Consider the following 20,975-nt stretch of genomic DNA (forward strand, 5'->3'; position numbering starts at 1 on the left):
TGGATTCATCAAAGTAGTTTTGACTTTGTTACAATGAAGAGAAGGCTGCAATAGCTATTTCTGAAGGTTTTAAGATTGCTTCATGGTACAAACACATTTGTTTTCCCAAGTGTTGATGCTGTTGAGTTTTTATGTTTACCATGAGTCATCAAATGGCTTAGGTTGGAAGGGACCTCAAAGATGGAGTGAAGCTTCAGGAGGGAAGAATTAGACTGGAGATGAGAAAGAAATTCATTACAGTGAGGGTGGGGAGACACTGGAACAGGTTGCTCAGGGAGGTTGTGGATGTGGAACCCTCCCTGGAGGTGTTCAGGGCCAGGCTGGATGAGGCCTTGAGCAGCCAGGTCTAATGGGAGGTGTCCCTGCCCATGGCAGGGTGGTTGGAACTGGATGATCTTGAAGGTCCCTTCCAACCCAAACCATTCTGTGAATCTTAACCTTGTGGTATTTCCCTGCAGCAGGGCAATGTGCAGTTTTATTGAAGGGTAAACTGAGGCATGCAGCTGGGGAATGTGAATTTCTCTGAAGGGGGAGCAGGTCTGGTTCTGCCCACCTGTTCCAAGCTCTGCTCCTTGGAGTGCGTTGTGTGTATTGCTTCAGTAGGTAAAAGTGCAAGGAAGGAAGTGGGAAGCAAACCATCATGGAGTAAAGCAAGGCAGGTTGGCCTGCTCACATTGTTTCGTCTACTTAATGATGAGGAGCATTTAGGAGAATTATTATTTTAAAATATAATCCAGGTTTAAAAATACCTCTGCTTTGACACCCTCTTTGTGCCTTAGCAGTGGCTGCTGGCTGCACGTGATTCTCACTCAGGCATGAACAAACTGGATGTGAAGCTCTGATCTGCCACTCGCAAAGGCTTTTCCCTCTCTTCCTTAACTCTTTGTGACTTGATGTTTGCTTCAAGAAAACCCTGTCCTGGTCATTTCCCTCCTTCTGCTCTGTGCTTCAGATCATACAGCAGGACCCTGGAAGGAAGGGCTGCTGGCCAGACTCTGAGCAGCTGGCTGTGGATTGGGCTTTCTGCTTTCTTCCGGTTACCATTTTCTTCTCGAGAGCTGACATTTTCTTCTTCTGATTTATGAAATTCCTAGAAAATGAGGAGCTGGGCAAATATTTCAAAAAAACAAACCAATGAAATGCAGTTTAGGAGATGGTGATGCATGCCGCTGGAAAAGGATAGAAGCATGGAAAATAAAAGCTCTGCCTGGGAAATTATTGCATGCTTAGAACTGTGGAGCAAATAGATAGAGGGGTTGGAGTTGATTTCTTTGGCTTCCTGTCTGCTGTGTAATTGTAGCCTTGATGCAGTTGTGGCTTGGAGATTATATTTGGTACCAGCATGCATTGGACTGGGCAGCACAGAAGTTGTGGTGAGTGTAGTCTAAAATCTTTGGTCATGAGAACTGAGGCAAAGCAAAAGAAAGCAACTAATGTTAATTATTAAGAGGTTTGCTGCAGTTTCACCTTTTTGATAGACCCCATGAATTGGGAGGGGGGGGGGAAAGGCAGAATTTAATTAGAAATGGTAATTCAAATCACCAGAAATTATTTTGACTGAGTTAGATGGTTTTATGGCAAAGGCTGGGGTAGAGATCTGACTTTTCCCCCTCTCATCCTGCTGTACTGGCAGCTGGGGTGGTTGTTAATGGAGAGGCAGGCATCACAGTGCCTGGGGCATGGTTAGAGCCCTGGGAAGATTTACATTAATCAAACACAAACAGACAGTGTAGCGTGAAGAAATTTCTATCCTGCTAGCAGTGCTCACAAACTTAATTAGGTTATTGGGGCAGAAAAAGAAAACAGCCCCGTCACCCTCCAGTCCTTCTTCTCCAGGGCTTGACCACTCAGAGAAGCTATAAGAGCACTAAGCTCATTGCCCCCCTGATATGACCTCCCAGTTTCTCTCCCTGGATGACAGAAGGAGGCACGCTTTCATGCTCACCCTCTTTCCTGCCCTTCTGAAACAATACAGAGGCTCTGTTTTCATCTGAGGCTGTGCTTTTCAGGTGCCGGAGTGGTCGTGTGTTTTCAAAATGCCTGAAAACAAAACCCGTTACGTGGCACAGTGTGACTCTGCAAAAGGCTGTGAGTGGATTGAAGGGGAAATCTTGCAGCCCTCTGCCAAGCCTTTGTTTCTATGCCTCCTGTGAAGCAGTTTCTTTGATCAGTGATCTGATTTAATGCCATGCATGCCCATAGACTTCTCTAGACATACACATGCATATGTATATATGCATAAGTACACAGGGGATGCACATATCTGCTGGATACTCATAAAATACTTCTGCAGGGGTAGATTGGTCTGTCCCTCAGGGTGGCTGGCAATGCTCAATTTGAAAATCTAGCTCTCCCCTGCTGTCTTGTTGCATGCAGTCTCTGTGGGCTGTATGTGGATGCTGTTCTCTCCGTGTCCATTAGCAGTGCGGCGTTGGACCACAGCTGATGGTGGTTGAGAGGAGGTGGGAGAGAAGAGGTGGAGTTTCTTCCCTTCCCTCAAGTGGTCACTGAAACAAGCAGGCAGATGCCTCTTAAGGATATCGGATAAGCATTCAAAAACCAGAAAGCTTCCAAGAGGGGTAGCTTGTGCTCCTTGAAGAGGACTTGGTCTGAGTCTACTCCCCTTGGAAATGGGCCTTTGGGATCTCCCTGTTGAGCTGACTTTGTCTTCCAAAACAGGTAATATCTGAGAGTCTTTGTTTCCATTCTGTGTTAGATGAATATGCTGAGAGAAGAGAAAATAGCTTCTTCAAATGCAGAGGAGGGAGAAAGAATTTTTTCCTTTAATGTCTCTTGGAAAAAGGGTGGGAGGGAAGGTTTTACTCCTTTATTATTTTTTTTTTCCTCTCTTTTAATAGCTGCTGTGTGAACCTTAGTTACTCTTTTGTATTTTCATTGTGAAAATGGCCAATTGCATATGCTTGCTTTGAAAAATCTCTGCCTTGGTGTCCTAGCTCAGGAACAAAGGTTTTGACAGCTAGGAAGGATGCCTAAGATGTAGATGCTAGCAGCACTACCTTCTTTCCATTTCCCAATGCTGAATTTACACCCCAGCATGTTAGCAGAACCTTCTCTCCAGCTTTTGCAGTCTGAGTGGATGTGATTTTTTTGATAAGCTGATATTTTCTGGCTGTTGATGTTCAATTAGCTACTGGTGTTCTAGAAACCATCTGGGATTTTTTTTTTTCAGGGGTTATCTTCTGAATACAGTTTTCACTGATCTTTTTCTCATTTGCTTGGGAAGTTTTCTAAAAATGAAGCAAGCAGATTGCTTCAGTAGAAGGTAGCCCCAGTGGTGGTCTGGTCAGTACTGTGGGTGCAGAATGCAGGCAGTGTTAATACAGTGACAGGCAACATAGAGACCAGGAGACTCCTCTCCATTTGCAATAGTTTCTGCTAATGGCTGGGTAGGAGGCTTTGATGTGTGTGGCTGGGGGATGCTTAGCACTGCTGGGGGGGATTAGGTTTTTACATACATTATATATAGGCAGACAAAGGCCTTTTACAGATTTACTTACATATGTATATATGATAGACATGTAAAAAGCCTTTTTTTGTGTGTGTGTGTGTTAGTTTGGGGGGTTTGGGGGCTATGTTTTGGGTTTTTTGAGTGGATATACTACATACTGGTTACTTCCTTTTGGGGACAAATGCTCATTTTCCACCCTGGCCTTGAACACCTCCAGGGAGGGGGCATCCACAGCCTCCCTGGGCAGCCTGGTCCAGTGCCTCCCCACCCTCACTGTCAAGAATTTCATCCTAGTCTCCAGTCGAAATCTGCCCTCCTCAAGCTTCAATCCATTCCCCCTCATCCTATCACTCCAAGCCCTTGTAAAAAGTCCCTTTCTGGCTCTCCTGTAGCCCCCTTGAGGCACTGGAAGGCCTCTATAAGGTCTCCCTGGAGCCTTCTTCAGGCTGAACAGTCTCAACTCTCTCAGCTTGTCCCCACAGGGGAGGTTCTCCAGCCCTCTGATCATCTTTGTGGCTTCCTCTGGACCTGCTCCAACAGCTCCCATGTCCTTGTATTAATGAAGTTATTGCAAGCTCTGCTCTCACCAAAATCAGGGAGAGTTGTCAGTTCTCAGCATTGTGCCTGGCTGAGGAGCAGGTACTAAGAACTGTTCTAAGTGAAGCAGGTGGGGAAACAAACCTGCTATTTTTGTTTCTGGTAGCTTGCTTATATCTCTACTGCTGCCACATGTGCTGAGGAATTTAGCTGCAATCACCTCTTAACAGCTGGTAGGTTTCCTGAGTAAATGTGTTTTGTGTTTTTTTTCTTTTCCTTTCCATGTATTTTTATTTATTTTAAGAGACCCAAGAGGAAGATACTGATACAAACATCTTTGGAGGCCTATTAATAGCAACATATTTGACTCACATGCTGTTCTCAGGATCTTGAGCCATTTTACAACTGCCATGGCTTCACTACTGTTTTTTTTTTTCTTCCATTTTAGAGTAGAAGAAACAGGACTTGATGTTGCTGTGAAATCCTAATCCTCTGCTCCAGTCCTTTACAGTTCTTTCTGAATATATCCTCTAATTTAGATGAAGGGAAAGATGAAATGTGAAGGAGCAAAGCATGCCACAAATGCCTGTGCTGATTTTTTTTTTTTCACCTCTCATGCAGTGCATGCTGTGTGCATGTTCTGTGTTTTACAGATGGGACCTGCATTTCAGGGCAGAAAGAATAGATGTGCATATCACAGAAGTCTACTTGGGGCTTTTAGGTCATGGAAATAGCTAAGATAGCTTTAACTTTAATGTTGCTGATCTTTTTATAGTTCACTTTCCCTCACATTTTCTTTTTTGTTAAATTCTGACAAAGTGAGATGTATAGTTGAGAAACTTTCACAGATTGCATAGGGTTGGAAGGGACCCTCAAAGGGCATCTTGTCCAACTCACCCTGCACTCAGCAGGGACACCTCCAACTGAATCAGGCTGCCCAGGGCCACATCAAGGCTGATCTTGAATCTCACCAGGGATGGGGCCTCAACCGCATCCCTGGGCAACCTGTTCCAGTATTTCACCACTCTCATTGTACAGAACTTCCTTTTGATGTCCAGTAGAAATCTCCCCTGCTCCAGTTTCAAACCATTGCCCCTCATTCTATCACTCCAAGCCCTTCTAAACAGTCCCTACCCAGCCTTCCTGTATGTCCCCTTCAATATCAAAATGTAGTTGTGAGGTTGGGAGCTGGGAAGGACTAAGAGCTAATAATAACAGCCTACAGGTTGAGCAACAATGTGGTGATGATTTCTTGGTCCTCTCTTTGCTGCAGTTTTGTTTGTTAAGTTGCACATCCAATTTTTCCCTGGTGGAAACTAGGCCACTGGGAGCACTTGGCCTTTGGGTGGTTTAAGATATATTAGGTGTAAATTAGTTTATTGCAGCTGGCAAATCTTAAAAAGCTTTGCAAAGGTCGTAAGGGTGGATGTTGTCTGCACATCCCCATGCAGAATGGGTGTAGTTTGACCAAAGATTCATGACTGGCTGGGAAAAGGAAAGCAGGGCTGAAAATGGGTTTGTTTTTGGTTTTTTTGGGGGTTGAGTGTCTGCTTAGCTTTGAACTGATAAATTCCTGGTTCTGATGAGCAGGCAGATCTTGTGTTTGAAGTGTCAGCACTGCATTTCTAGACCAGTAAACTCACATTAACCTTTAAAACAAGCTAACAAGAGCACTGAAGGAGAAGTTAAATTAAGACAAGATGTCTTTCTTGGAGTACAAGAGTTTTGTGTTGTGCACTGGGTCAGACAGGCTGATAATAGCTTTTGAATAGATAAATCCATTGGTGAAAGTGTTGCTGAGCTAAGTACTTCTGCTGTTGTTTTCAAATTGTAGTACCATCTGTTATCAAGGTAAATCTCAGGTGGGATGCTAAGCCAGACATGAGTTTGTGATGCTGAGGGACAGAAGAATAACTTAGCCTTGCTGGTTTTCTTTTTTAAACACCTTTTGAAAGAAGTGGTGGAATAATAAATTCCTCTTTACTCTGTTCTTGTGAGACCCCACCTCAAATACTCTGTCCACTTCTGGTGTCCCCAGCATAAGAGCTGTTGGAGAGAGTCCAGAGGAGGCCACAAAGATGATCCAAGGGCTGGAGCACCTCTGCTATAAGGACAGGCTGAGGGAGCTGGGGGTGTTCAGCCTGGAGAAGAGAAGACTCTGGAGGGACCCCAGAGCTCCCTTCCAGTAGCTGAAGAGTTTCTACAGGAAGGCTGCAGAGGGACTTTCCATGAAGGTGTCTAGAGACAGGAGAAGGGGAGTGGTTGGAAGCAGAGGGAGAGCAGAGTTAGACTGGATCTCAGGAAGATCTTCTTCAGTAGGAGGGTGGTGAGACTCTGGAGTAGGCTGCCCAGGGAGGCTGTGGATGCCTCCTCCCTGGGGGTATTCAAGGCCAGGTTTAATGAGGCTTTGAGCATCTGAGTTGAGTTGAGAGGCATCCCTGCCCATGATAAGGAGGTGGGAGTAGATGGTCTGTGAGGTCCCTTCCATCCTAAGCCGTTCTATGATCATGCCTTAATCTGGATACTTTCTTACTGGCATCTAGCACCCGAGCTATGTTTATTAGTAACAAGCCATGGAGGTGCAGTGTTCCTGTGCCAGGCAACTGTACTCACTCACCAGAAATGTGAACTCCGGGCCAAATACTCCAATGTGGAAGACTCTGAACCTTGTGCATATATTTGCAAAACCTAAAGCTGGGTAATTGGAGTTAGCGTTTCAGTGTTTTGCAAACTCCATTTCCAGTTGCACTGAGCGCGGTGGGGTTTGCCTTCTCCCTTTCTAATTGCCGTCTTTTGCTGGCTTTCAGGAACTGTTTCCACACTCCTCTCCTTGCTGGTTCATAACAACCACAAGCTAGGTATGGCCTTAATAAGGAACTAGGCTGTGTGCCTAATGAAATGCAACGAGCACTTGACACGGCGGGGTAACACGAGTGAGCTCCCAGCCCTCGTGCACGCGGTGGGTGAAAGCAAATCCCGCGGCGGTCGATGGCTTTCGATTGCTACGGTTGGTTTAGGAAAATAAAATTGTCTGGCACAGCTCTCTTGTTCCTTTGTCTCTTGCTTTTTGATTTTTGGTCTGTGTGCATCTAACTAGAAAGCTTTTCCAGACACTGTGTAGGAGGAGTGGTGGTAGGGAGGCGGGGAAGCAGGGCTTGCTTCCATTGAGCCAGTTCTGTATTGCAATTATTGGCAAGCAAAGCAAACATTTCATTTCCCCCTAATTAGCTCCAGTTTAGGGAGGCAGGTTAATTTTGACTGCCACGCCCTGTCTGTGCAAGAAACCTTGGTGCTTTTATTTGATTGTTTCAGCGAGGGGCAGAAAAAGGATCTCAAATGAGTTTCAGACATTCAGATTGGAGAAGAGAATCAGAACACACACACACGTTCTGCTCTTTTTTTTTTTTTTTTTCCCCCCACACCACTCAAAGAACTCAAGCTCCAGTTGCCAAGATGATATCAAAATGTGAAGGAAAAAAAGGCTATTTTGGTGCACCTCTAGTATGGCCAAACTGTGCATATTTTAGCTCCCTTTCCTTGCTTCAGGGAAGCTTGAGAGTTCTCTGAGCCTGGCAATATTTGTCTGTAACCCTCTTAAAAATAAAGGCATGAGAAAACTAGGTCATGACTCCTAAAATCACAAGTCTTGACCTTTCTCCTGTACCTGGTCAGTTCTGTTAAGTGGGTCATGCAATGAAAGCTTGCAGCAGAAGAACAAATGGTGGCCATTTCTTGCAGTGCTTCTGTTCTTCTTGTGGTGACATTTGCCCCAGGTCTCTTTAGAAATAAAGACTTGGTGCTTTATAGCATTTCTAGTATTTCACTCATTGGGGGGGGGGTTCCCCATTTCATAGATGGAAGGTTTTCTTTTCCAGAGGTGGAAACTGGTTGATTTAGTAACTTGTAAACAGTCATGTTGGGAAACTAGTAGGAAATAAGCTGTGATTTGGTAACCTCTGTTCGTTATCAGTTGCTGAACAGAGTTTGTTCCTGCTCTGCATTACTTTGTGGGGAAACCATAGCCCTATTGCCCAAGTCTTGCTTTTGGGTTGAACCTAAAAGCAGCCTTAGGGAGACATGAGCAGCTTGGTTTATTTATGTTCTCTACCACTGCCCCCCTCTGCAGTTTTAGTTTGTTTGCCTGCTTCCACCCCATCGTAGAGATACTAAACAATAGGTGTCCTTGTCTTAAGAGGTTGTAACTTCAGGCCCTGTAGATGGCAAGCTGGTGCTTCTGAGCCTTGGAAGTCAGTCAGGAGTGGAAGAACAGTACTGGCTGCTGAAAATGTCTCTGTCACCTCCCCTTGTAGAGTTTTTGTGGGGACTAGAAGTTCTTGCAGGGTCCTGGCTTCAGCAGCAGGACAGCACAAAGGCCACATTGAGAATAGCTGCTGGGGAAGCCCTCCTTCCTTGCCTGCCCTGTAAATGCAGTTCTGTCTCCATGAAAAGCCCTGACATCAGCTCTTGGAAAAATCCAAGTGCTTGTGTCATGGAAAATAGCTGAGGCACTTGCTTGGGCTGGGACTGAATGACTGAACTGTGGATGAAACTTCCCTAGAGATGCTTTTTTCTTCTACCCTTTCCAAAAGTTACTGTACATAGAGAAATCTAAACCCTTACCTATTGAGAGTATTGGAGCGAGAGGGTGCTAAGGAAAGAGTTCCAGTTGGCCATGGTGTATCCAAAGTACCCTGCTTCTTGTTCATTTCATTTATTTAGTCTGTTTAGCAAACACTCTTGCAAACTACATTAGAGCTGGTCACATCTCTCTGCAAAGGAGTGTTTCCCAGAGAGAGCAATGCTCATTTGGGTGGACCATGCTGCCAGTCTGATCAGCAAATTCCATGGAGCTCCTTGTGTGAAGGCAAAATGATCCCTAATATCCAGTCTAAATCTGCCCTCTTCAAGCTTCAATCCATTCCCTCTCACCTTGTTACTACAAGTCCTTGTAAAAAGTCCTTCCCCAGCTCTCCTGAAGGCCCCTTCAGACACTGGAAGAGGGCTCTATGGTCTTCCCAAAGCCTTCTCTTCTCCAGGCTCAACAGCCCCAATTCTCTCAGCCTGCTCCAGCCCTCTGATCATCTTCACAGCCTCCTCTGGACCCTCTCCTCTGCTCCTTCTCAGCAGGCAGTGACCAGGCCTGCTCACAAAGCTGTCAGTAATCTCAAGCTAATAATGCCATGAACGATTCTTCCATGAGTCACTGCATCAGCTGTGGCTGCTGCCTGGGACTCCTACAAAAATAACATGGAAACTTTTATTGCCTAGCTCGGTTTCGCCTGCTTCTGCACTTGCCTCAAGTTCCTAGCATCTGCCCATAGGCTCTGACAGCTCCCAGGAATCCACACTCCTTGGGTCCCTTCTTTAGCCTGGCTGCTTCTCTCAGCTTGTGTTACAATCTGGTGCCATCACTATGCAGTGGACTTGTATTTGAGGAAGAAATCTCTGTGGTTTCCTGAGCTTCCGTGCTTTGATACAGGCAAAAGATGACACTGCATAAAACTGCTCTTTAAGTGGCTTAATGCTGAAGTGAAGAGACTCAGTGTGTTGAATCACTGTTGGCCACAGAAGAGCTGCTGTGGTCACAGCTGGAGTTTGTGGGCAGCAAAGGGAAATGGCAGACTTGTGTCTGCGTTTTTTCTTGGTTGCTAATAGCTGTCCACTTGCTGCATCTGTGCTTCTCTCTATCCGCCTGTCATTTGCTATCTCATCACTCCTTTACTCACCCACTGCTCCATACAGAACACAGCCACCCCTTTTTATTGTGACAGGAGACTGCCTTTAGCTCTATAGTAAGGTCACATTGGTACTGCTTTTGTTCAGGTCGTGTCAGCAGTCTCCCAGAATGCTTCTCTCAGGGCTTTTAAGCCCCTGCAGGACGGGCAGTGGTGGATCTGCAAACTGGGAAACAAACAAACTGGCTTTTTTTTTTTTTTCCTTGGTTCTTCCTGTCTCTTTCAAGATGAAACTCTGAAAATTGTCTGCAGAATAGCATTTCATAGACTCACAGGATGCCAGGTTGGAAGGGACCCCAAGGATCATCTGCTCCAACCTTTCTAGGTGAGAGTGGAGTTGAAATGAGCTGGCCCAGCACCCTGCCAAGCTGAGTCTTCAAACTGTCCTATGTAGGGGAATCCACTGCTTCCCTTGGGAGATAATTCCAATGTACAACCATTCTCATGGGGAAAAATTGTCTTCTGGAGTCCAATGGGAATCTCCCCAGCAGTAACTTATCCCCATCACCCCTCATCTTCTTCATGGGACTCCTTGTAGAAACCAACTTGGTTTCACTAAAGACAAATGATGCCTGACAAACTTGGTGGCTTTCTATGATGGAATTACAGCATGAGTGGATAAGGGAAGAGCAACTGATGTCATTTACCTGGAGTTGTGAAAGGGTTTGACATTGTCCCACATGACATTCTGGTCACCAAATGGCACAAGCATGGGTTTGAGGGGTGGGCCACTTGCTGGATAAGGAATTGGCTGAATGGCTGCACCCAGAGAGTTGAGGTCAAAGGTTCAATGTCCAAGTGGAGACCAGTGACAAGTGATGTCCCTCCAGGGTTGGTATGAGGCCTAGAGCAACCTGGTCTAGTGGAAGGTGTCCTGGGCCCTGGTAGAGGAGTTGGAACTGGGTGGTCTTTAAGGTCCCTCCCAACCCATTCTATGTGTCTGTGTTATAAGCAAGAGGAGAGTCCAGCTCAGCCTTCCAGAAGTGTAGCTGCCAGTCACACAACTCACTTTTTGACCAAAATCCATGGAGGTGGTCCTGGCCAAAAGCTCCTCATTGACTACTTCCTTGGTGCAAACCACCCAAAGTAGGATGATGTAATTTTAAGTAGACATAGTTTGGGATTTTTCTTGTGAGGTGGGGGGGGGAGGGGGCACAAATCTGACATTGAATTAACTTTGGTTTTCCTCTTTTCTTTCTAAATGTATGAAAAATCAACAAGTGAACCTGTAATATTTCTCATCTCTCCTGAGTTTGGGGTGATTGTGTAGTTTGGGTATTTTCCTTTCAAATTTAGACTTCTTTGAAGAAGATTTGCCTGTAACAAGCAACTTCTTAGTTAAATGAAACTAGTAAAGCAATGGAGAAGCTTCTCTTACAGCTCTTCATCTCCTAATTAAAGATGAGTTATGTCAAGCAAGCAGTTTTTGGCTGTTGCCTTTTGTATGGGTTTCACAATATTTCTTACTCATCTCAGCACAAGTCAGAGTAATTTCTACTTGCATGGCGCAAAACACACACAGAAGTTTAATTTCAGGCATGTGAATAGGCCTGAAGTAAATGGAACTAAAGTTAGGCACATGAGTAAATATTTCCAAGGTTGGAGACCTTGTCTGTATCTAAATATTTTTTGTCTTTGATGAGTTTTTGAGATAGCAGATACTTGGATTCTGGTAATATTTTAGTATGGGAGGAAAAAATCCCCAACATGGTGATCTGAATGCTGTGCTATTTATGGTCAGATGTATTTTCAACCTCCTGTGCTAGAATGGAATGCTTTGTACTCTTGGAAGCTGGGAATCCTTCCTCACTGATGTCTTAAAAATTCAAGGTAGTTTTAGGCAGTGGTCCAGTGCTGAGTGGAGCTTGCATGTGTGAGCTAACTTCTCCTCTGCCCCTTTACTCTGCTCTGCTGAGACCCCACCTTGAATACTGCATCCAGTTCTGCTGTCCCCAGCATAAGAAGGACACAGAGCTGTTGGAGTGAGTCCAGAGGAGGCCACAAAGATGATCCAAGGGCTGCAGCACCTCTGCTGTGAGGACAGGCTGAGGGAGCTGGGGGTGTTCAGCCTGGAGAAGAGAAGATTCGTGGGGGACCTTGGAGCTGCCTTCCAGTAGCTGAAGGGGTCCTATAGGAAGGCTGCAGAGGGACTTTTGATGAGGGTGTCTAGAGACAGGACAGAATGGTTTGAGCTGAAGGAGAGCAGGGTTAGACTGGATCTGAGGAAGAAGTTCTTCAGTAGGAAGGTGGTGAGACTCTGGAGTAGGGTGCCCAGAGAGGCTGTAGATACCTCCTCCTTCCTGGGGGTGCCGAAAGCCAGGTTGGATGAGGCCTTGAGCAGCTGAGTCTAGTTGGCATCCCTGCCCATGACAAGGAGGTTGGAATAGATGATCTCTGAGGTCCCTTCCAACTTAAGCCATGACTTAGGTTGGAAGGGACCTTGAAGATCATCCACTCCAACCCCCCTGCCATGGATTAGAATGATTTCTGCTCCACAGTGTTCCCAGTTGGAGGTATATTTCTTTCCCTTGGCTTTACAGTAACTCATTTTCCCCGTGCAGCATGACTAATAACTTATACTTTTAGTCATTTAATGCATTTAAATTATTTGACCCTGTATTTTAAAAACAACATGTGTGACTTGGCTTTTAATTGTTCCTGGTATTCAGGAGAGTGGAACAACTTGTTTGAAAATGTGCTGATGTTCCTCATCTGTCATCCAAAATGTCTACAAGGTTTTATCGTGTAGCCTAAACCTGCCAGCTCGATTTGGAATGAAGTCTCCAGCTGTTAACCACACCCTGCTGTGCCTTCAGCTTGCATGGTGTTTACAGTAGATGTTTTGTGTCTTATATGTGGGGCTATAGCACAGTGAGGAGAGCTTCACAGAATGGTAGGGGTTGGAAGGGGGCTTAAAAGATCGAATCCGACTCCCCTGCCAGAGCAGGATCACCTAGAACAGGTCACACAGGAACGCATCCAGAAGGGTCTTGATTGTCTCCAGAGAAGGAGACTCTGCAACTTCTCTGGGCAGCCTGCTGCAGGGCTTGGTCACCCTCACAATGAGAGTTTTTCCTTCTATTCCTGTGGAACCTCCTCTGCTCCAGCTTGCACCTGTTGCCCCTTGTCCTATCCTTGGCCATCACGGAGCAGAGCCTGGCTCTGTCTCCTAAACCTGCCATTCACATCTTTATAAACATGAGTGGGGTCACTCAGTCTTCTCCAAGCTAAAGAGACCCAGCTCTCTCAGCACCCATGGGCTGAGGACAGTCTCCAACACTATAGACAGAGACAAAGGCAGCATCCAGTAGCTCTGCCTTTGGATCCTCTGGCAGCAGGGCACCCACCCTCAACCTTCACTTCAACCAGACCCTTCCCCTAGTTGGCTCATCCACCATTTGCATCAAGAAGTTACCAGGGCGTTGGAGGAACCTCCTGAACGGTGGCTGGCTGCCTGAGGAGGCCTTCCAGCAAATATCTGGATAGTTAAAATCCCTCTTGAGAACCAGGGCCTGCAATTGGGAGGTTTCTAATCAGCTGCCTGTAGAAGGCCACATCAGCTTCCTTGTCCAGATCAGGTAGCTGTAACAGACACCCCCAGCAGCACCACCCATGCTGGCCTGCCCCTTAGTTCACACCCCCAGACTCTCGACTCACTCCTCACCAGCCCCTGGACAGAACTCAATACATTCTAGTTGCTCCCTCATGTGAAGAGCAGCTCCACCACCTCGCCTTCTTGACCTGCCTTTCCTAAAAAGGACAGAGCCAGCCCTGACCACATTCCAGCCATGTGAGCTGTCCCACCACATCTCTGTCATTGCCACCAGATCATAACCCCTTTGCTGCACGCAGATTTGGCTCTGTGTGCCTGAGAAGCTTGGCCCTGATGCTGACCTGCTGCCTGCCTGCTTCCCCACCACGTCCCTCCCTCCCTCCCTGCTGGCTTTGGAGAGAAAAGAAAAGCAGGAAGTTGGTGTCTCCAGAGCTTCCAGGAGCTGTTCCCAGCCTGCTCCACAGCAGCGTGTGGTGGAGCCCAGGGGGAGCAAGCAGCAGGATCTAACAGCCGAAGCTGTCAGGTTGGGTGTGGTGGGAATTCTCCTGGGGAGTCCCAGATGAGCTGGCATGGTTTAGCCCTGTCCTAGCAGGACCCAGGCTGCTGTGGGCTTTTGGCCCTCACTCAGAGACACTTCTGTGCTCACTGCGAAGGTCAAAGCATCAGACAAAACTCCTGATGATTTCAGTGCTGTCAGGGTTCTGTTGCTAAAAAAGGGATGACAATGGCCAACACAGAAAGATTTTTACAGAACTTTCTAGACCTCTAAAATAAAACATTTGCCCTTCATCCTTGGACAGAAAGTAAGGCAGTGATCCAGCCACACTAGCCTAAGTGTGAACTGACTTTGCTGCAGGTAGAACAGAATGAAGAGAGGTTTCATTAGCTTCTTGTTTCTTGATTGAAGCAGTGTGGATTTCTCAGACTTCTCAGATGAAAATAATGCTTCTGAGGGAGGAGGAAAGAGAGCTATTGCTCTTTGTGGAGTCCCTATGCAACCTTTTTCTTCAATTTATTAACTTCTGTGCTGCTTTACCCATGGCTTCCTAAGTCTTACACAATTAAAGGTTCTTCATTTGAAGCTGGTTGTTGTATTTCAACCAAATTTGAAGCTGCTATCTAAAAGATGGCAAGTGTCTGGGTGTCTGTAATTATTTTTCAGTACCACGCAGGCAACATTTGAATTTCACTGTCTAATGTGTCATCAGATGTTTGTTTCAGAGTTGCCATATTAGTGCATGCTTGCCTGGGCAATTTGCATGTGTGAGCTGGCCAGCATTTTGGGTGTAAACAGATTTAATGCAGCGCTCATTAGAGAGAGGGATGAAGCTGATTACAATACCAAAAAAAAAAATAAAATCATTAAACTTTGTTCTTTCTTGTTTTCAGGTTTCCTCTCAAAAAACCTACAAGGTGAGTTGCTGAAATCTGTTTTACCTGTATTGTAAATTATGACAGAACCTTTTTGGAGGAGAAATGCTTTTAAAACTAAAAAATAATAGAATGGGTTGGGTTGGGTTGGAAGCAACCTTAAGGATTATCCAGTTCCCAGTCCCCTGCCATGGGCAGGGACACCTCCCACCAGCCCAGGTTGCTTAAGGCCTCATCCAGCCTGGCCTTGAATACCTCAAGGGAAGGGGCATCCACAGCCTCCTTGTGCAACCTGTTCCAGTGTCTCCCCACCCTCACTGGACAGAATTTCTTTACAGTATCTAGTCTCTACTATCAGTTTTTCTCTTTAATTCAGTCTGGGAATAAGGAATTTTTTTAGGTGAGGTTAATTTGTGCCTTTTAATCCCACTTCCTCGTCAGCGAACAGTACCAGCTGTAGTTATTTCCAGGTGCCTAGACAGCTGGGCAGTGCTTGGTGGTCAGGATCACAGATGGTGTAGGGATGGGAAGGGACCTCAAAAGATCATGGAGTTCAACCCCACTGCCAGAGCAGATCACCTAGAGCAGGTCACATAGGAACACATCCAGAGTGGTCTTGATTGTCTCCAGAAAAGGAGACTCCCCAGCCTCTCTGGGCAGCCTGCTCCTTTGCTTTTTTTCCCCTCTGCTTTTCTGATCCTCTGCTTTGGTTTGACACAGACACGGCAGCATTCTGAGCAGAGAGTCTCCCGCTGACAAGAAGCAGAAGGTTGAACGCTGCAGTAGCGCACACGACTTTGATCCAACAGGTAAGGTCCTAACACTTCCCAGGGGAAAATCCAGACTTGCTGGGGCTGGGAAGAGAAATTATTTTTATGTGTCAACAGAGGTGGGTTTCAGAGTTGCATTGTTCTGCAGTGGCAGAGCCTTTCTGAAGCATGCAGGCATTGAAATGAATATGGACTTGCTTTTGAAGACGCTGATCTACAAAGCAGCTGTTAACTGGGCAAGAATAAACCTGGATTAGTGGTGTCAGTGAATAATTAGAACGACTTCCTCTTGCAGAAAAATCAGTCTGAAATTTCAGCAGGCAGATACTGTAATTAGTTGTGAGTAGTTCTATTAGCTGTTTTAGTTGGAGTGTGAAATTGGAGATGTTCTAGCCTCTGCTACAGCCACTATTCCTGTTGGATTTATTATTCTTTTCTTTGAGCCTTAGTGGATTTTGATCCATCTCTTACTTCTAAAGTGAACTTTTATTTTCCACCATAGTCTATTTTTAAAGGATATGCTACCCTATATATATTTTTTTAACCCTTGCAGAAGGTTAAATTAGGGTCAGCTTGGTAAGCCTGTCTTGCAAATTAGGATGCATGCAGGGATACTTCATTCTTTCTCTGAAACACTAACCCGATGACTACTGTGTATGTTCATGAAATGCATGACAGGTTCTTGTCTGAGCCTCCTGGCCCCATGCAATGTGCTTTTTTCATGTCTGTGCATTCTCCTGTGTAGTCCAATCTTTTCCCTGGGGCTTGTGGAAGAGATGAGTCGAATGGAAAGGTAGAAGAACTTGTAGAATGTGGGGTTTTTGCACAAGACATTTAAAGTTGATCTTTTTAAACCATCCTGTTCACTAGCTTTCTGCCACTAGCTGCATGACTCCTTCCTAGTGTGCACCAATAAAAAGGGATTTTAATAGCAATTTAAAAGATATACTAAAGTCCTGTACTGGAAAAAAAAACAACCCTGAGGTAGTGCTTGTCTCATTTCCCTTTGTCCTTAGCAGTAGGTAATCTCAAGTTATTTCAGGTGGGGATAGGTCTCAGGCTATAGGCTTGTGTTGTAGGGGTTTGTTTTCTTCACAAGCAAACTTCAGGAATTCTCTAATCTCAATCTGATTGAAAGTCATTCCAATTTTGAGAGCTATTAGCTGGCACCACTGTTGCAGTGCTTGTGATCTGCTCTGATAGATGAACTTTGTGCTGTAGCCTTCGTAACCTCCTTTTCTTTTTAAGGGCTGAATTCAGAATGCAGGTGGCAGTTGCTCTGGACATAAACGTTACCAGAGTTGCTTGGCCTGGTTCTTATCCACGATACTTTCTGTACTTCATTGCAAAGAACTTCTTTTATGATGTCTTAGATCCTGTATTAATTTCTTTGTGGTGTTACCTGTGTCTTCATGCTCATATTATTCACTCCTTGCTCCAAGTGTTTCACCTGTGTTTTGTTCACATCTTATTTATGTTTTGCACGATTTAACCTAATAAATCAGTCTGTGTTTTTCATGAAGTTTGTTGTTTTTTTCTCATGTTTGGTCTCCATATTTTCTATATCTCTCTCTCCTTTTCTCCTGCTCTCGTGCAGATAGCTCCTCCAAGAAGACAAAGTCTAGCTCGGAGGAGAGTAGATCCGAGACGTATGGTAAGCTCAAGCAGCTGCTGCAGCCTTGCACCTTTGCAGTCTGCTCCCTGCTTTCTGTCTGTGCACCCAAGGCTTTTTTTTTTTTTTTTTTTTTTTTTTTTTTTTTTTTTTTTTTTTTGTAATCCTTCACATGATCTGCATGGTTGGCTCTGCAGCAGGGAGTGGGTTTCAATGTTGCTATCAGCTTGTAGCTTTTTGTAGTTGCTGGAAACTAACCTGTAGCTGGAAAGCACAGGCTGTCAGCTGGATTTTCCCTGTTAGCTGTTGATAGTTGGGGAAAACTGACTGGGAACTGCTCCTCTTGGAGATTTTGTGCCACTGAGTGTTGTTGGCATTGTAGGAGGATGCAGCTCCTGCTGGGCTCCAGCAGAGGTTTTTTAGTTCTGGAAAAATCTTGTGTTTTGCTGTAACTGCAGAGGTTAACCTGGGTGAGCTAGCAATTGATCTTTTTGCATTGGTTGTAGAGGATGTCTTGTCAGTTCCTTTTCATATTTCACAGAAGTGGAGAAATGTGCCTGTAATTTAAGAAAATACAAGAAAATGAGCTTCATTCACCATTCTCAAGAGGGGAATCTCCCCTGGCAGTCCTTTATTGTTGTGTATTATTGCTCTACTGTGGGCTTGGAGGCTTGAACAAGCAGGTGTACAACAGTCTGGGGGAGGAGCAGCCCTCACACAGCACTGGGTCAGATATGTCAGTCCCCAGACTGGGATACTCTCCATATTACCTTTATGTTAGTGACTTGTGGAATTTCTGATCTCTAAAGATATTTGCACTCATATCTTAGAAACTGGAAGGCATGAAGGTTTCCCAAGTTGGTGGAGCTTCTTTTGAATCCTTCTGGCTTTTGAAGGCTTAGTGCTACATGGCCATTACTGCTACATTTCATGTTTTTCCATTCATGAGCTGCCTTTTTTCCCTTTCCTGTTCTTTCTCTTGAAGTGTAAAACAGTCTGTGATACTTTCTGATTTTTTTTCTCTGTTGAGAAAATTACTTGCTGCATAACCTGCTGTGGCAGAGGGATTTGAAGCAGATGCAGTAACTCCTCCATTATCAGCTTCATCTTTCCACTAGAATAAAACTGCCAGGTGGGAGACAACTTCTTAAACCTCCTATGGAATACGAAGTGATAGCATCATAGCTTTCCTTCTAAGGAGCATTAAAAAATAAGGCAAAAATATCCTGCAAACCCAAAAATCACCATTGCTGGTGAGTTCCTTCTAAATCTACACAGGCATGGTGGAATCAGCCCTTTAGTTCATAGATTCATAGGATGGTTTGGGTTGCAAAGGACCCCAAAGATCATCTGCTTCCAACCCCTCTGCCATGGGCAGGGACACCTTTCAATAGAGTCCCTCCAGCAGATTCCTGTCTTCTTGAACTGGGGAGCCCAAAACTGGACAGAGTGTTCCAGGTGTGGTCTCAGAATAGAGGGGAGGAGAGCCTCCCTAGACCTGCTGGCCACACTTCTCTTGACCCTAGGATACTGTTGGCCCTCTTGGCCACAACAGTTCCTTGCTGTTCCATGGAGAGCTTAACTGTCCACTAGGACTCTGAGGTCTTTCTCCATGGAGCTGCTTTCCAGCAGGACAAGCCCTGCTGCTGCCTGGTGTGTTCCTCCCCATGCTACTTAGTGACAGCTCAGGTTTTATTAGAGCCCTGAACCTGCATTTTTTGCTTAGTGCTGCTTACCCGTAATGTTCTGGAGGTGCTGTCAAACTGCTGTAGGTTAATTACAGGAAACATTTGGTCTGCCTGATGGAATGTATCTGTGTTTATACTTCTCCCTGCGTCTGTGCAGTGTCCTAGTTTTTCATGGGTGGCAGAAAGAAACATGACTTCCTAATGTAAGCCTTTGCTTCCCCCAAAGTTTCCTGCAGATGCTCGATCCATGCCCAGTATCTATGGGAGCAATTTCCACTCATCCTTCCTTTCCTGTGGCCTTTGCTGTGTTGGACCTTGCCCTGCCTTTGTGTCTACCCTCTGCTTTCCCCAGGTTCTGTGGTATGTGTAGAGAAGTCTGCTGTTTGCTTTGGATGGGACCAAACTATGTAAAAAGCTAGAAGTAGAAATACTGTGCTGATAGTTTGCTTGCTGGTGACTGGATGCTAGCTGGCTTCTTTGGCTAGCCCTTAGAAAGGGAAGAATAAAAAACTCTTGAATGGCAGCAGGAAAAGGAGGTGGGGCTTTTGTGTATGGGTTTGTTCTTACCTCTTGAAATTCTTAGTTAAGGAGCAAGAGAGCAGAGTTTCTTGAACTATGTGAGTGGCTTGGGAAGGGGGAGCAGAGTGATTAGGTAGGGAAATTGTTCTGATCTACAGAAGCTGACCTGCAGGGACATGAAACATGCTGTTGATATTTGCTTCCATAAATCTATCCATCTCATATCTATGTATTCAACAAGCTTTATGTGATCAGGAGAGAGAGTGAGTGGAGTTTTAGATAGCTGCAACTGACTATTTAGTGCCATAGCCTTCACAATTCATAGTTCATAGAATGGTTTGGGTAGGAATGGACCTTAAAGATCACCTACGTCCAACCACCCACCGTGGGCAAGGGACACCTCCCACCAGCCCAGGTTGCTCAAGGCCTCATCCAACCTGGCCTTGAACACCTCCAGAGAAGGAACATCCAAAGCCTCCCTGGGCAGCCCGTTCCAGTGTCTCACCAATCTCACTGTAAAGAATTTCTTCCTAATCTCCAGTCTCAATCTGCCCTCCTCAAGCTTCAATCCATTCCCTCTCATCCTATCACTACATACTCTTGTAAAAAGTCCCTCCCCAGCTCTCCTTCAGGTACTAGAGGGTTGCTGTAAGGTCTCCCTGGAGCCTCCCCTTCTCCAGTCTGAACAGCCTCTCACAGCCTGTCCCCATAGGGAGCTCTTTCACATATCCCATGCAACTTTGGGGTGATTTTTAAAATATTTTTCTTTTGAACTCTCATTATTTTACCCCTGGTGAGACGCTTTTAAATCAAGCTGACTCTTCCTGTTCAGTTTCTTGCAGCTCTCCTCAGGCCTTGTGTCTTTGTGTTGTGACTGCCAGTTTTGCAGATCGTGAAAGGACTCTTGCAAGCCTCTCATCAGTGCCCTTGTAACAGTCAGTAGTGCAAGGGGCACTTGACCACAGGGCTTGAATGTGTGGTTGCCATGGCAGCAGATAGTCCTATTGATCATGGTCCAAATCCATGCTGCTGTTTTTCTAGTGAGGTTCCCAACCCTTGTTTTATGAACACTGCTCAGTGCCATTGTTCTGAATGGTTTTGTCAAGTCAATACCTCACATGAATTTAAAACCAGAGAGTTTTTGCAGTGGCTTTACAGGATTTCTGTTACCTGGTTAGTTGAAGAATCAGCATAGAGTGGCTTAGGTTGGAAGGGTCCTTGGAGATCACTTGGACAATGTTTCTAGTAGGGTATTTGGTATGAAGATGTAAGAAGATTCTAAATGAAATTCAGAATTTCATCCTGTAAGAAGTCTTTTATATATATGTGTATATATACACACACACACATATTTTTATTTTTTAATCTTCTTGATAGTTTATTTTGCAGAGCAGGGTCTCTGAAAATAATTTGTAGAAAGAAAACTTCCCAAGTGATGTGAAACGTTTGGGACATTCTCAAAACCCCAAGGAGCTTGGTTTTGTTTATTGAATGATTCATTTCAAATCACAATATTGAGTTACATTTTCCCATTGTGGCCTCATGCCTCCAGGGAGGTTATAGTTCATGAGGCTCCTCCCATGCCATGTCCCACACAGTTTGATCAGAGGAAAAGCTACTTTGTGTTATGGGATGTGTAATTCATGTCTCCATTCTCTCCAGTGAGGCAGGTTTTTAGATTGAACCCTTGCTCTAGTTGTTGTGCACTGCTAGGGAAGTGA

The sequence above is a fragment of the Indicator indicator genome, chromosome 34 (assembly GCF_027791375.1).
Source record: "Indicator indicator isolate 239-I01 chromosome 34, UM_Iind_1.1, whole genome shotgun sequence".
Classification (NCBI taxonomy): Eukaryota; Metazoa; Chordata; class Aves; order Piciformes; family Indicatoridae; genus Indicator; species Indicator indicator.